Source organism: Trachinotus anak, unplaced genomic scaffold, assembly GCF_046630095.1.
Source record: "Trachinotus anak isolate AG129_WGS33_773 ecotype Australia unplaced genomic scaffold, CSIRO_AGI_Tana_v1 ptg000010l, whole genome shotgun sequence".
Classification (NCBI taxonomy): Eukaryota; Metazoa; Chordata; class Actinopteri; order Carangiformes; family Carangidae; genus Trachinotus; species Trachinotus anak.
The window spans coordinates 29,605,109-29,621,027 of NW_027273861.1; the positions used below are offsets into that span (position 1 = coordinate 29,605,109).

At 45.1% G+C, this 15,919-nt stretch overlaps 1 protein-coding gene across 1 annotated transcript in view; it reads left to right on the plus strand.

The window, feature by feature from the left end:
* The first annotated feature begins 13,345 nt into the window (after positions 1 to 13,345).
* frem1b (Fras1 related extracellular matrix 1b) overlaps positions 13,346 to 15,919 on the plus strand; it is a 43,993-nt gene continuing 41,419 nt past the window's right edge. Inside the window, exon 1 of the mRNA XM_071486649.1 lies at positions 13,346 to 13,646. The gene's annotated coding sequence lies outside the window, so the exon portion shown is untranslated. The remainder of the gene's footprint in view (positions 13,647 to 15,919) is intronic.

Sequence of the window (15,919 nt, forward strand, 5' to 3'; positions counted from 1 at the left end):
ATCAAAGTTTTTTTTCTTCCTGTAATCTCTCCTTTTTTAACCTCCTTCCTTCTGCTGCTGGTCCCTGTGACGACGTTCACTCAAAACAACAACACAACAGGACGGAAACAAAGATTCATCATTAACTTCAAATCACTGCAGCTTTTCATATCCAATACAAAACATTATCATCGTTTTCTGAATCACTCAGGAATATAAAACTTTAAACAAAAGACAGTTAGTAGTTATTTTACCTTCATGATTATTTCCCATGATGCACCACCCAGCTCCCAGAGTCTTTCAGTCACTGACAGTGAGTGAATATCTCCATCACTTCCCTGTGATTTCTACTAAACTACGAAGTTCTCCAGGAGAACACAGAGTATGGTGAGGTGCTTCATATCTCATCCTCATGGTTCTGGTTCTGGTTCTGGTTCTGGTTCTGGTTCTGGTCCTGGTTCTGGTCCTGGTTCTGGTCCTGACTTCACCTCAGTACCTGGTTGATGCTTCAGGATCTTTGTTGTCACCTAAACATCAAAACTGTGAGTTCAGACCATCGTCATCGCTCACTGAGCCTGTTCACCCTGAACGTTTTACTCACAGTTTGTATCTGTTTTTCTTACTTAACTTTTACTTGGCTCTAAAATGATGCTCAGCTAAACAACCCTGGACGCATAAAGGTTAAATAGAATTTAAAAAAATAAAAAAACTTCCCACTAAATTATGAGCAATTATACAGAGAAATTCAAATTGTGTAGATTTAAAATATGTTTCCACATCACAAACTCCACCTGCTGAAGAAGACCAGTGGAAACCTCCAGAAACAGGAAGTGGTCTTAAAGGTTTTGTTGTTGTTTTTCTCAACCAATAAATAAACAAACAATAAAGAGAAGAAGAAGAAGAAAAAATCTGCTGAAGAAATAATTTCAACCTCATTCATCCAACAATATCCATCGATTACCAATCAGTGAAAGTGATCAATAATAAACATAAAACTGACTTTAGAATGAAACATTACAGTAAACACACACACACACACACACACACACACATCTGTTCCTCTCCTCTGTTGTGACATGCAGCCGTCTGTGGTCACATCAGTCTGGTGGGGGCTGATGACAGGGCGGTAACATCTCCGGGCGAGGACACCTCCTCCTACCCAGAAGGCCTTGCTCCCCACCTGTGCTGAGGCGGAGGGAGAGGCCCGCACAGCTGTGGGTGGAGGCGCACACACAACAATCAGAGACAGTGTGTGTCTGCAGCTCCAGCTGTACTCACTCAGGTCAGACCTGCACAGTCAGAACATGTGTACGACACACATGTACACAACAACAAGCACACAACAGATCCCTCCTGTGCTGAGTGTTACAACTAAATCTTCTCTGTTTACTTCACCTCGTGCACCTTCACAATGAAACACGGGCCGGTCTGACTCCGACCTGGAGACAAACTGAATGTTTTAACCTCTGCTTCACGAACGTGTCGCGACCGGTCGGGGGTTTGGTTTTTATCCTGCCTGCTCATGTCTGACCTCAGCACGCCGCAGAAACATGGCCGTGGCTCCGTCGCCTGTTTGACACGCAGAGCTTTGTTCGGCTGCTGCATGAGCTCAGGCCTCAGCGTGGACACAGGTGAACATTTACATTTTATTTTCTCTGCTCAACAGTTTCACAGTCGCTGCTGCTGAAACCAGCAACACAGAATCACTGGGGATGTAACTGTGACGCTTCAGCCGCTGGGTTTTGCCGGCCAAACTGTCATCATGTGACGTTTTCACACCCTAAACATCCTGCACACACACACACACACACACACACACACACACACACTGCTGGCACTGTGCTGCTGTTCGTGGCTGCACGGCGTCTGGGGAGAAGCGGTGGACGGACGGGTCACCCAGCACGGTTGGCAGCTCGGCTCTGGCCTTGGCTCGGCTCGCCACCGCCGTCTGCATGCACTCATGGTGTTGGCAGGTCACACTCAACCCCCCCACCTCCACTCCCACCCCCAACACACACACATAAATAAACACACTCATCTACATCAGGCCTGTATAATCCTCCTCCCCAACACCTCCTCCTGGCTGCAGATTACACACCTACACGCTAGATGGGAGGTGGGGGTGGATGATGTGGAGGGGGGTGGGGGGGGGGGGGGGGGGGGGGGGGTGATGGGGGTAGGGATGCCCCAACTCCCCCAACACCTCCCGCACACACACTCACACACACACACAGTCCTGATGTCAGCTGGCTGTGAAAGGCGGAGGCTGACCACTCGCTGTGATTAAGCACCAACTGGGCTCTGGCCAGCGGACTGGATCCTCGCCATCCTGCTCCATCCTCCTCCTCCACCTCCTTCATCTCCTCCTCCTCCTCCTCCTTCTCTCTGAGGACATGGCCACGCTCAGCTGGCTGAATTTGAAAGCTCATCTCTTCTTCTCTGTTTCGGTCCAACATGTTCACACTGAACACGTTTAACACCCAGGAAACTGAGGTCGGTGGTTGATCGATTGAGGAAACTCTCTGTTTTTAACCTCGTCTCTGAAAAAGGATGATTCCTGCTGGATGTCCCACGTGCTCCGGTGGCCTTGGAAGAGTCTCACCTGTCTGTAACCACAGGTGACATGGAGACTGATCCATGCACTGATTGGTCAAACAGCTGCAGCGTGAACAGAGACACTGTTGCTCTGTTTGCTCCGGTCGTCTGTAACATCACACACTTCACACATGCTCACTAACAAATATTCATTCATCAGAAACGTCCTGAACATGAAGCAGCGATCTGATCGATGTCTCAGCAGGTAACAGATCAGATCTGTTTTATCCTCTGACAAAGAGGCTGAGTCGATGTTTCTCTCTGACTCCTGCAGCAGCTGCTCACCGCCACGAGTCGCACAACCACCAACACAACAACAACAACAAACAACAACCTTTGTTCGATCCGACAGCTGAATAAAACTGAATTTGTTTTTATTCAAGAAGCTGCAGCTCTGCTGAAGGTTTTCCACCGCAGCAGAGTGAGAACAGAAAACTGAGCTCGAAGAAAACTTCATTTATAAAATCCTTCAGTCACAGTCGTGTGGTTTCTGAATCCACCAGCAGCTCTCTAACCTGAGCCACAGAGGTCACAGACCAGAGAACAGTTACAAAAACATATTGGTTCAATATTCAATATTCAACATCAGCTCAGTGCAACTAAGCATAAATCACACCTCTGTGTAGTTGTTGAGGGACGATGGTGGATTTGGTCAAATTTGTTTTTACTTTCTCATATTTAACCAAAATCTTGAACCTGCACTGATTCATCCTCACACTTCCACCACCGTCACACTCACAGTCCACAGGATCAAACACATTCACACGTTCTTCTTCCCCTGGTGCCTACATTACCCACAAGGCAACTGGACCGTGACAGTTGGAAACAGTGGAGGTTTAACAGGTGAACATCGGTCTCCAGCCCGACCACCTCCACACAGAGACATGTTGAGGCTCAGAGTTTCCTCCTGACATCCTGAGTCATTGATCTAATATTCAATCAATACATGATCAATCACCTCTGCCAGATCAGAGGTGGACGGCAAGGACTCGTTTCATTAAAGTCTGAAATCAGCGTGTGGAGAGAGAAAGATGGCTTCCTGTTCAAAGCAGAAACACTGTGGATGACAGCAGAGCTCCAAAGATAGAACACACACACACACACACACACATACACACACACACACACATACACACACACACACTCCCAGCAGGACAGGACAGGATTCTGGCTGATGATGCATGAAGTCCGGACTGCAGCCAGCTCCTCTCCAGCCTCGGTGGGCTAATCTGAAGCTACTGCTCGCCTGCTGCTTCACTGAGCACGCTCCATGGGACACACGCCATCCAGCCCGCCGCCGCTCCACCTCGCCCGGTCCATGGCCTCTGGTCCATCCATCCATCCATCCATCCATCCATCCATCCATCCATCCATCAGGCCGGGCCGGGTTAGCCTGAGCCCATGCCGCCTCCAACACATGATGGCACGGTTTCAGCAGGACCCCAGGGAGAGCACGGAGATGTCACGTCAGAAGAGTTTAGAGGAGTTGAGGTGAAACGATGCTGATATTGACGTGAGATGGATGAATGAGTGATTCAGAGGAGGTGACACGAGGAGACGAGAGAAGACGCTGCTGTTTCATTAAATCCTATATAAACAAGACGAATGTGAAATGTGGTTTAACTAGTTCAGGTTGGAAGATGTGTTGAACATGGATCTTCAAACAGTTCACTGCTTTGACACAGGTGAAACTAAAAACTTCACGTTGTGGTGCCTCCTCTTTATCTCTACGTGGGACAGGATGAGACACATTCTGCACTAAAAACAAAACATTTATTGGATCACTGAGAAAATGTGATGGTGATGAAAAGTTTAGTTTCCCTGAAAACAGCTTTTTTAATTCACAAAACAGAGCTAAAAAGCTAAATGTTTCTCAGCCGCTGACTGGAGAGTTTCATATGTCGGAGTGTCCTTGAATGCACCAACCAGAAGACTTCTCAAAACACACCTGGCTGAACACATGACCACAAGGCTGAAGGTTTGACACGGAACAGCTGTGACTGTCTGTAGGTGGATTTTCACAGAAACCGAAGAAGGAAGGAAACCAAGCTGCTGGAGGATGGAAAAGACTCTGCAGTTAATTTTTTAAGACTTTTTCACTCAGATCTTCATCAAACATCGACCTTTGTGTCAGTGTGGAGTCTCCGGTCAGAAGGTCACAGCTCAGCTCTGTGTGTCAGAGTCTGAATCTGTAAATCTCCCAAAACACTTTCACTTTGACTTTTGCTTTAACAGTTTTACAGGTCACAAGTTTCTTGTTAGCTTGGGAGTTTCCAGGAAATAATTTTGTAATTTTGGTACTAATTATAGAGGAAAGTCTAAATCTGTGGTCTTTTCCATTTGCAGTAGAAGGTGTAAAGATGGAGGCAGGAGGTAAATCCACAGTTCAAAGGTGTAAATAACCTCCTCTCTCACTGCGTCTCCTCGACCTCCATGGAAAACGTCATGAGGTCCGGTGCAGACGTGAAGGAGAGGTCATGAGGAGAAGACGCCACAGTGCTGACAGAATATGACTGCGCTTACACTCAACTTTTTTTAAACTAACTTTAGTTTTAAAAAATGGACAATAAATCCTCATTTCACCATAAACACAAACAGGATGTTCAAATGAGATAATATGAGAAAGTTGAGCCATTTAAATAATAATTAAATGCAAATTAAACAAAGTAAATTATATTCAGATGTAAATATTCAGAGTTTCCTGATAAGGGCAATTTTGACATTTTTATAGATATGTTAAATAGAGAAAATACATTTTTAGTGCTTTAGACAATGGGAGGGGATTTACATTTACATATAAAGTATTTTGTTATGATGATAAACTCAATAAACTTGCTCCTCATGACTCCTCTGGATTTAACGAGAATAAATCTGTTTGTATCGATGTGGAGCTCAAACATAAAACAGCTGCTCTGTTGTTTCTGATCTGATTTTTATGGTGATTCACTGTTAAATGATGAGTCTTGATGTGTTTGGGTGTAACAGCAGGTTGAAGGACGTTGTCGCCACATCAGTGATAACTTCAATTGCAGTTTGATCCAGTGGAAATGTAACGATTGTGCAGCCGGGCCCTTCAGATCTGCAGTATCAGACTCAGAGTCTTGGCCTCTCGGCAGGTCTCACAGGCCTGCAGCGAAAACCCAAAACCACTTTATATCATGTGTGCGTTTGGTCGCGTGCCCAGGTTATCCTGCCACGTGGCCCCATATATGTTGGTGATACTGAGAGCAGAAAGCCAGGGGCCCCTGGAGGCTCCTGTTAATTCACTGTCTCTCGCTAATGGCCCCGTTCACATATTAATCAGATCCATGGACGCCATCATTGTCTACAAACTTATGGAGGGTGTGTGTGTGTGTGTGTGTGTGTGTGTGTGTGTGTGTGGATGAAGTTGTTGGGTCGATAATGTGAGAGAAAAGGTCAAAGGTCATCCCTCAGTAACAGAGGAGGAGGAGGAGAGGCTGGTTGTCCTCGCGGCAGTGAACGCACCGTCGAGCCGCTTCCTCATTTCATGTGGAAAAACCAACTAATTACGTGGAAATATGATAATGTATAACGCTGGGGGAGCCGCCGCCGAGCCCTGCTTATTACCCAGACTCCCCTGCTCCTTCCTTCACTCTCTCTCACCCTCTCTCTCCTGGTATTTCTCCCAGGGAGTCTCGCCCTTTCACGACTGGAGAAACATTAGCAGCCAGTCCGGTTTGTTTTGCATCAAAACGACGCCTCATTTGCATAATCTGAGGATGAGCTCCTCCCTCCTCATCGCTGCCAGGGAAGGTCAGACCCCCCCACCCCCCCGAATCTTCCTCAGGAGGTGATACACCCTCACATCAACCCCTCCCCCTTTTTCTTCCCTCGCTTCATCTTCTCATCCATCCACTCGTCTGTTTTCTCCTTCAGTCCGGCCTCACCTGATACTGCCGGCCAGGCTGCAGGCCTGTGTGTGTGTGTGTGTGTGTGTGTGTGTGTGGGATCCACTTCTTGTTGACCCAGCATGAGGGGGAGGTGGGGGGAGGTGGGGGAGGTGGGGGTGTCAGTCAGTCAGTGGTCCTGACGTATCAGAGCTGACAGGTTCCCAGTGTGACTCTCCTCCTCCACTGGTCACCAGTATGACTCTATAATGGGACTAATGGGCCTGAGAGAAGATCAGGCTCTACACTGTTGTACTGCTGCACTACAACAGACACACACACAGACCCCCCCACCCCCCGGAGGGTCCTGTTTCCAACACTGAGACCCTCTGCAGGCGGCAGATCTATGTCATGTTTCTCTCTTTATGATAAACTTCAGGTTCCTGGTCAGGACAAAGCTCCACTCAGCTGTTTTCATTCTCTCTCTCACCCACAAACACATCGTTTCCTCCACAGTGACTGTGATGACCCACGTGATCCGGTCCAGTCAGATCCACTGGGACACAAACACAGTAAAGTGAGACCAGACCTGATCAGACCAGGTCTCAGTTCCTCTCCTATATATGAGGTATTTCATTTTGTTTTTGTGTTTTCATTCAAACACAGGAAAAAGTTGGATCTGACTGTAATGACCTGATCCAGAGGGGCCAGACCGAGTGTTGGGGTTCACAGTTCACAGCCTCCTTCCTCTACGACGACCTGAGCAAACACCTGCTCAGGTCTTCAGCCTCTGGTCAGGTGGGTTGTTCCAGCCTCTTGGAGACCTGCCTGTGTCTCTGTCTCTACATCTGATCCAGACTGATGCTGAGATCAGGTCTCTGTGGGGGGCAGACCATCTGATCCAGGGCTCCTGGTTCTCCAGGTCTCTGAAGATCGCTCTTTATGACTGGGTCTGTGTTTGGACTCGTCGTCCTGCTGCAGGATGAATCTGGACCAATCAGAAGAAGGTGATGGAGATGATGGAGAAGTGTCTGATCATCTACTAAAACTTTTTATTTCTCCTTTTTCTTCATCTAGATGAAAGGAAAGCTGAGGTCGTGGTCTGTGATGATGGCTGTCAGTTTCCTCCTCTGTTATCAGACCACTGAGAACCTTTCTCTGAGAACCTGGGTGTGATGTTTGTCAGTGTGTCTCATATCTTCACTTGTGGCTAAAGTCAAACCTTTTCTCTCTTTTCCTGACTCTGACAAACTGATTCTGTCTTCATCATCACTGCAGGGTGTTACAGACCTGTCCCTCCTCTCTGGTCCAGGATGAGCCTCCTTCACTGGCTGTTCCTCCAGTTTCAGTTTGGTTGGCTTCTCTCTCTGCTTCAGCTTCTTTATCACGATTGCTAAAACCAAACAACATTAACTCAAGACAACTTTTTTTTTTTTCATCTCCTAGCTAGCTTACAGGAGAATTAAATGGAACCAAAAATTTGATTTCAAATGGAACTGGGGATGCCCTGACCAGAGCTGTGGGGGCCGTCCCGTCCTGAGTCTCATTGTTATTCTTACCCTATTGAGTAGTCAGCAAATACAGTGTGTGGTAGGCAGATTAATCAATAATCAGTAATCGTCAGTAGCTGAAGCTTTAATTTCCTTCTTTCTTCTCTACTTCCTGTGTGTATCGGTTGTGTTGTTGTTGTGTTACTGTGCCAGTGTTCAGACTGCTCCAGGTGATGATGAAGAGGCAGCTGATGATGCAGGTATCAGGGTGCTGCACACACCTGATCATACATGTGGATGTGAAGGAATGTGTTGGTTTGTGTGTAGTTGTCCACACAGGAAGTGGAGCCCAGCAGGTTGTGTGTGAATGATGTGTTCATGATGTGAGAGCAGTGAAACACATGGAACAGACTCTGAGCAGTAATGAAGGAGGAATATTCCGCATTTCACTGCGAATCCCTTAATAAAGACGTCTTCCTCTCCCAGCCCCTCTCTCTGGGGGGGGGGGCATACAGCTCCAGCTCTTTGTGGGTCGGAGCTACTGAGCTGAACCGGTGCCACGAGGCTGGCAGCGGCCCGCTCTCCTCCTCCTGCCAACACACACCGCCAGTGGAGGAGCTTCAGTCGACGATCCAAACCTGGAGCTGCTTTTATCTCTCACTTTATCTGTGGCTGAGGGGGGGGGCTGCTCACCTGATAATTACTGAACTCCAGAAAACTGTCTTTCAAAGCAGCGCGAGCTGCTCCTCACTTTCCCGGCCAACAGAGCTGTTGGACGGTTTGTGCCGCCAGCAGAGGGGAGGCCTGCAGTCCTGTTCCCGCCAACACACAGCTCCACCTCTGCAGATTCAACACCCAGAGAATCCACGGCTCCGTGATCAGAGGACAAAATGTTCAGTGAGTTCGTGGCCAATAAAGTAGAATTCTTCTTCCTGTTTCTTCCCTGCCTCCGTTCGTCAGCACAGACCGTTCCAAGATTTAATTATGGGTCAGTGAGGAAGAGAAATTAATCTCAGGCGGTGGAGGAGTCACAGCGTCAGGCTGACAGGGGCCTCGGGGCCTCGGGTGGGCGCGGGGCCAAACGCTGTGGCAAAGTCTAAAGTCACCACGCAAAGGGTAACAGTCAGAAGTGATCAGAGCCGGACAGTGGACTGGAAGTCAGTCAGAGCCGCAGCAACGTTTCTGGCACTGAAGCCTCCAAACAAACCTAAATCCAGTCTGACAGACACACTTCAACTTTTCCTCAACTTCCTTCATCTGGCCTCTGATCAGGTCACCACAGGGAAAATCTCCCTGTCTTTTCTTTCTTTTTGTAGTTTAAATTATCTTAAATAATCCACACAGATCTTCATGAACAAAACAAAACACACAGATGATGAGATTTGCTTCCCTAGATTCACAAAGCTGTAAAAATATTCACTCGCTTGAAAGTTATATTATTAAAATAATAATAAAGTAATAATAAGCACAATTAAGTAATAGAATATATATAATATATAATATATATAAAATATTATATAAGTGATACAAATATTTTAAAGGGAACAATCTGCAGTTTTCTGTATGAAGCAGAGTGAATACAAATATGAAGTAATTACAGCCAATGGCAAAAGCAGCTAGAATAAATAAATCATCACATAAATAAATTAAACCTTAGAATATAATTAGATCCATTATCATGTTAAATCTAAATTTAGATCTGTAAATTCTCTGATATTTACTTAATAATTAGAGAAACCAGATTATTGAAGTTGATGGATGCCGATATTAAAATGAAACCATTTTTTCAAATTTCATTTTCAATTTGTGTGCCAATGATGTCATAATGATAAAATGGACATTTTTAATTGAGCTGTTACTATTTTCAGATATTAAAAACACACACTGCCAAAATCAAAATCAAAAAAGATAAATAATTGTCAGTGTATCACAAACTGTGACACTGATGCAATGATAATAATATGATGTTATAAAGGTCTTCGGGCTAAATAAAATTGAGTATAGGAGTAAAATTAAATTACTGCAGTTTTTATTTTAATTTGTATTATGATTAATTTACTTTTTAATGAAAATGTAATATTGGCTTTTCTCAATATTTCAAAAGATCATTTTCATTAAAATATACCATAAATTCTTAAATTATAATATTATTTATTTCATATATTGTGAACTGCAGGAAGAACCAGGTCTTTATTTCTAGTTTCCATTTTTTTTAAGTGTATTTGATCACAGTTTAGTCAAGAAGCCTCTTTTTTAAACATAAATACTGTTTTCATTCACTTTTATTCCAGTTGCTTCTGTATTATTATTTTCAGTTAAAATGTTTCACATTAAAGCTCAAAGGGCATAATCAATTCTGTTCCAGGTAGGCTTTTAATTTGAAACATCTGCAGGAAGTGTTCAGTTTCAGTGACTCTACCTGATTTTATTCAAATTAGGATTATTTCTACTTCCCTCTGGATGTAGTCCTCCTGTGCTCTGGTCTCACCTTGTTCTTTTCAGAGAAAACATGGTTTCTTCTTCAGTGGAGGAAAATTCTGTGACGTCACTTTTACCTGAACGTTCTGTACGTGTGTCATCTCACCTGTGTTTTATAATCACAGGGAGGACCAACGGTTTCAGAGGGAGGGACTCACATGCACTGACATGCACACGCTACCACACCGGCCACCAAAACAAAGATCAGAGGAACTCAGGTTACATCACACTCAGGGGGGCGTGGCTTCATTCTCCACGTTATCTTTACAGAGAAAACAGTTGTTTGCTGCTGTGTTGTTGTTTAAACCTCGTTTACAGAAGCTTTAACGTCTGTCTGATGCTACAGTAACGTCCAGTACCTGCTGGACAGGTGAGTTTCAGGTGTCTTCAGACCAACAGACCAGAACCCACAGAGATTCAGTTTAATATCACATCAAAGAAAAAACTGTTAAAACAGCATCTTTTTGCCATTTTTACATAAAAATTTCTTCAGACTAATTTACTATGAAAATGCTGCAGCTCTAAACCAGTTAAGTTGAGTTCATATGAGCATTAAAAGCAGACATCTATTTCCAAAGGGATCAGTATTTGTTCAGTGTTTCGAACAGTGAAGGTTGAATGGCCTGGATCTCTGCAGGTGAAGGGTTAATTTAAAGGGAAATGTCACTGGTTCTGCATTAATCATCCTTTTGTTGTCCGTCACAGTTCAGTCCACATCAGACACGTAACTGATGGCAACAGTTGGATCGAGGCACAAAACCAGAAAACAGCCTCAACACATTCCTGATTGGCCTCAGTGCTGACCTGATGAAGGCTGACGGCTCCCTGACCTCGACCAATCAGCTCAGAGACGGGCAGACTTCAGTCCCAGGTTAAAACTTCATCTCTGAAGTTGGTTGATGAGCAGAGAGAGTCAAGAGAGAAACAGCAGGAGAGGAAGCAGATTTCCTTCCTGCTGGATGGTTTCTCCAGCGATCAGACCCTCCACAGACCGAGCTGCTGCTGCTCCGTGCTTCTCTGACTAACATGTGTTTAAACACTCAGACTGTCAGGAGACTCTGAATACTGATCTGAGACCAGCACACTGCTCAGCACAATCCACACTGCTGCAGAGAGGAAGAAATCCTCACCAGACTTTATTATCATGTTGATCTGTCCAGATTTCTACTGGTCACATTCCCTGGAAACTTCGTCTGGATAATGACCTTTGTGACCTCTGACCTTTCCTGTTGGAACCTACCATCAGGATAAAATCTACTGGAGTGACTTTTATATAACTTACCAAAGAGCTGAAGCCTTAAACGAGCGTCAGCCTCCATCTCTTCTTCAGTAGATACTCCTGCACCTGATCAGGGTGTGGCAACTGATAGGACCGAGATGGACCTGGTCTGTTCCGGTCTGTGTCAGATGGACCAGGTCTGTTCCAGTCTGGGTCAGTTGTTGATAATGGGCAGATAAACTCTTGTAGTGTGTGCTCTGTAAAGACTCTAATCTTCAGTCTTCAGGTCCAGTTGCTTCCAGCTGTTCTCATACAGACTTTTAAAGTACGTTTGATATTAGTGACCTGTTGCCAAGGGAGACTCACCTGTAAATAAACACCTGAAGTCAAGTCAGCTCCAGCTCCCTCTGCAGGCTCTACTTTTTCCTTTTTCCCTCCTTTTTTGGCCTTTTCAGCACAAATATCTCACAGACACCAAACAAGCTGGGACAAAAAAACTGTGCAAATGTCTGAAAAAGATCTTTATGTTGTAGAACAGTTTTCTGTTGCTGTTGAATCTCAAGAATCAGGACCAGTATCTGGTGGTTCTTCCATTAAACTGGATTTCTTTTCCCTACATCACCTGCAGAAACAATCCACTGCTGTGTGCGTGTGTGTGTGTGTGTGTGTGTGTGTGTCTCAGCTGTGAGCAGCAGCTCAGTGGGGGGGTCTGGGTCTGTGTGTAAACCAGGGGACTAATGAGGGCAATAGACTGTAAGAACCAGCAGCACTTTGAACAAAAAACAAAAACCTCTTGTTGAATTCAGTGAGTTTTCTCAGGATGACAAAGTTAAAAGGTGTAATGTTGTCTTTTGATGCAGCTATGCTAACAGTTTCCCCCTGCTACTGGTCTTTGTGCTAAGCTAAGCTAAACACATCCTGGACACACCTCCGTACTGGAGAGAAACTGGTCCATCAGAAACATCTGACTCTGGACCAGGAAGGTTTAACAAAGATTTTCTCTTAGCTCTGCTGCTCAGATTAATCTGTTCAGGGTTTCAGATCCTCAAACACCCTCATAACTACACTCATGTACAACAATTCATGTTACTATTTGTCAACAGGAAAAATTCACTGTCAGTGTCTGATCGATGCAGAAGTGTCCTGCAGAGAGGGAGGTGTGGGCGTCCGGTCTGGTCTCCAGTCACCATTGACCTTTTCAACAGTAACCACCATCTCTCTCCAGCTTTACCATGTGTTTTAGTCGTCTCACCTAAACTATAAGCATAACTGGATCATTTCCTAATCTTAACCATCCAATAGAGAATTTTTTAATGTTAAACCTTCCAACATCAATGTTCTTATCAATGTCTGGTCCAAGTTTTGTGACTCTTTCATAAAGAAAAATCATAACAGACGAAAACATGTCACATGTAACATCCATATGTTGGTTTCACTACAGCTGATTGCACAGTCTACATGTATGTCTCTGTGTATATGTTGTCAGGACACTGCAGGACTCACAGAGACTTGTGAGTCTCAGGTTCAGGTCTTTGATGTGGAGCTAACAGGAGGATTTTCACATTGATCTGTGTCACAGAGAGAAGTGAAGACTGAGGCAGAGACGGGGGGCTGTAAAAATAAAAGTCCTGGAAACCTCACAGCACATTTCCTGTCTGCTCTCTCTCTCTCTCTCTCTCTCTCTCTCTCTCTCTCTCTCTCTCTCTGTCTCCCTCTCTCTCTGGTTTTAGCTTTAGGACTCCACCAGCCGAGGAACCTCGCTCGCCCTTTGTTCTCCTATCTCACAGTTTACCCCCTCTCTTTACCTCTCTCTCTCTCTCTGTGTTGTTGGATGCCAGACGTCTCGGGGTGACGGTGAGCTGTTGAATGGGGGGTGGCAGCAAACAGTGAGTGTGAAGTGTGTGTGTAAGAGAGTGTATGTGTGTGTGTGTGTGTGTGTGTGTGTGTGTATGTGTGCGTGACAACATTCCTCTTCCTCTGAGCGTGTGCAGAAGGTGAAGAAGACGGAGGCGAACACAGAAGCTCCAGCAACTGGAGGTAGGTGCCAACCAACTTCACACACTTTCACACACGCTTGGATGTTGTTGCTGTCTCGCGCCGACAGACACACACACACACACACATACACGTACACAGGCCTCTAACAGAGAAGAAACACAGACAGGAGAATGAGGGGATTTCCTTCCTTTTATCCTGCCGTTCTTCTGCCTTTTTGGCTTCTTTCTAATTTAAAACACTCACAGGCTCGTAAACACACACATTCATGGAAGTGTGTCCCTTCAGTTTCACAGGCTGGGGATGTGATTAGAGCAGCAGGAGTTCAGTGGAAAGTTTCTCGGCAGTGTGTTGTTGCAGTGTGATCAGCTCCTGCAGCTGCTACCTGCTACACAACACAGAGCTGCTGCAGACCTGCATCTGAATCTGCTGCATGGACATAAAAACTCACTGCGTGGACAGATAAACCCACATATGAACGTGAACTTGTGCAAACTGATAGACTCACTGTATGGACAGTTAATCGTGCACACAGGCATATACAGACAGACAGATAAACATTTGTATGGACAGATAAGTTCAAATACAAACAGCTAAACTCATGAACAGTTTTGTTGCAGTGAGTTTGGCTCCTGCAGGTTTGCAGCTGGCGTCCACTGCATGACATCTCGTACCTGCTGCACACCTGCATCTGAACCCACAGTGCAGACAGACAAATGACAAATAGACTCACAAATAAACAGTTAAACTACAGACAATTAGACTCAATGTATAGACAATAACCAGACAAACTGACAAGTGAACAGACTCACTGTTTAACTCACATACAGACAGGTAAACTCACGTATAAACAACTGTAAGCACAGTACACATATGAACACAAACACTCATGCAAACAGACTCACAAACTGTTGAACTCATGTACACAAAGAAGCTCATGAAGAAACACAAACTCACAGCCAGCTGCCTTAAAATGTTTAAATTATCTGATCTGGATCCACAGTGCGTTTAAACCTGGGTATGACCAGATAAACCAAACACACTGGCCCAACACACGGAGCTGGTTGTAGCTTAAAGTATTATTAATGGTTAGCTACTATATGACAGCATTCATACAGCATGTTCAGCTAATCTAAACAAAGTTTATTGGCCCAATGAAACCTGAAAGATGATGCTGACCGGTTTTAAAGTGATGTTTGTTAAAGCAGCAGCAGTGGTAGAGCAGCAGGAGCACTGATAGCATTAGCAGTTGTTGCAGCTCTGACTGTTATAAAGCTGTTACAGTGGTCTGTGCTGTAGTTCTGGACAGTTTTAGTGTCTTGTGCTCATTCACTGTTGAAAACATGAAAATCTGAGGGAAACACTGGACACCTGGTATGTTAATCAAAAGAATCCAGTTCAAAGCCTTTAAATTTGGGCACAGACACCAGCTGAAGGCAGCCTGAGTCCAGCCTGTTCACAGGGCTGAGTGGGTCTGACTGTGGTCAGATCTGAAGTTAATTATCATGTTTCATTCAGAGCTGCTCACCTCAGAGCTGCAGAGTATGTTTCTTATTCAGCCGCAGTGAGTCACTTCCAGCCATCGCAGCAGCTGGAGGATCATTTAACAGGCATCCTGCCTCAGTCTCAGTCCAACATTCAGTCATTTCTGCAGAGCCAAGACGGGGATCCAGGGATGTCCAGGTGAGAGTAAAATAAATTCCTCTCAGAGAGATGACAGGGCAGTGAAATCTGTTGGCTCTGGAGTTTTGTTAGCTGTCTGAAGACTCTGTCGAAACTCTGGAACTGACCTAAAACTTTATTCTTCTATGTAAAATTCAAACAAGGCTCAGAGTCTACAGCCATGCTAACAGCTCTGGGCGGCTGTAGTCAGGCACAGCAGTGCTTTCAGCTAAACGTTAACGCCAGGTTGAAAGTCAGATGATCACTAAAGTTAGAAATATTCATCCACTGAGAGGAGACATTTGAAGGCATCACTCAGTCAGCTGTTGAACATAGAGCTGCAATGATTAGTTGATTAACTTATTGTTTTAAATCACAAATCAAACTGTCTCTTTACATCGTTCAACATGTGGGAGGGGCATGATATTGTCTGAGTGACGCACACTGTCAATAGAAGCGTTGATGCTGATGTATGATGACTTGATCAGAGTTCGTAGAGCTACACAATAATAACAATCAGCTGCACGTCACAGATGAGACACATCATCAAGCCAGAGAGTCGACTGTTTCTGATTCCTGTGATTCCTCTGTCTCCTGTGTGACCCCCCCCCCGCTGGATCACACTGGACTGGAGTGTGTCCAAAACCGCCTGT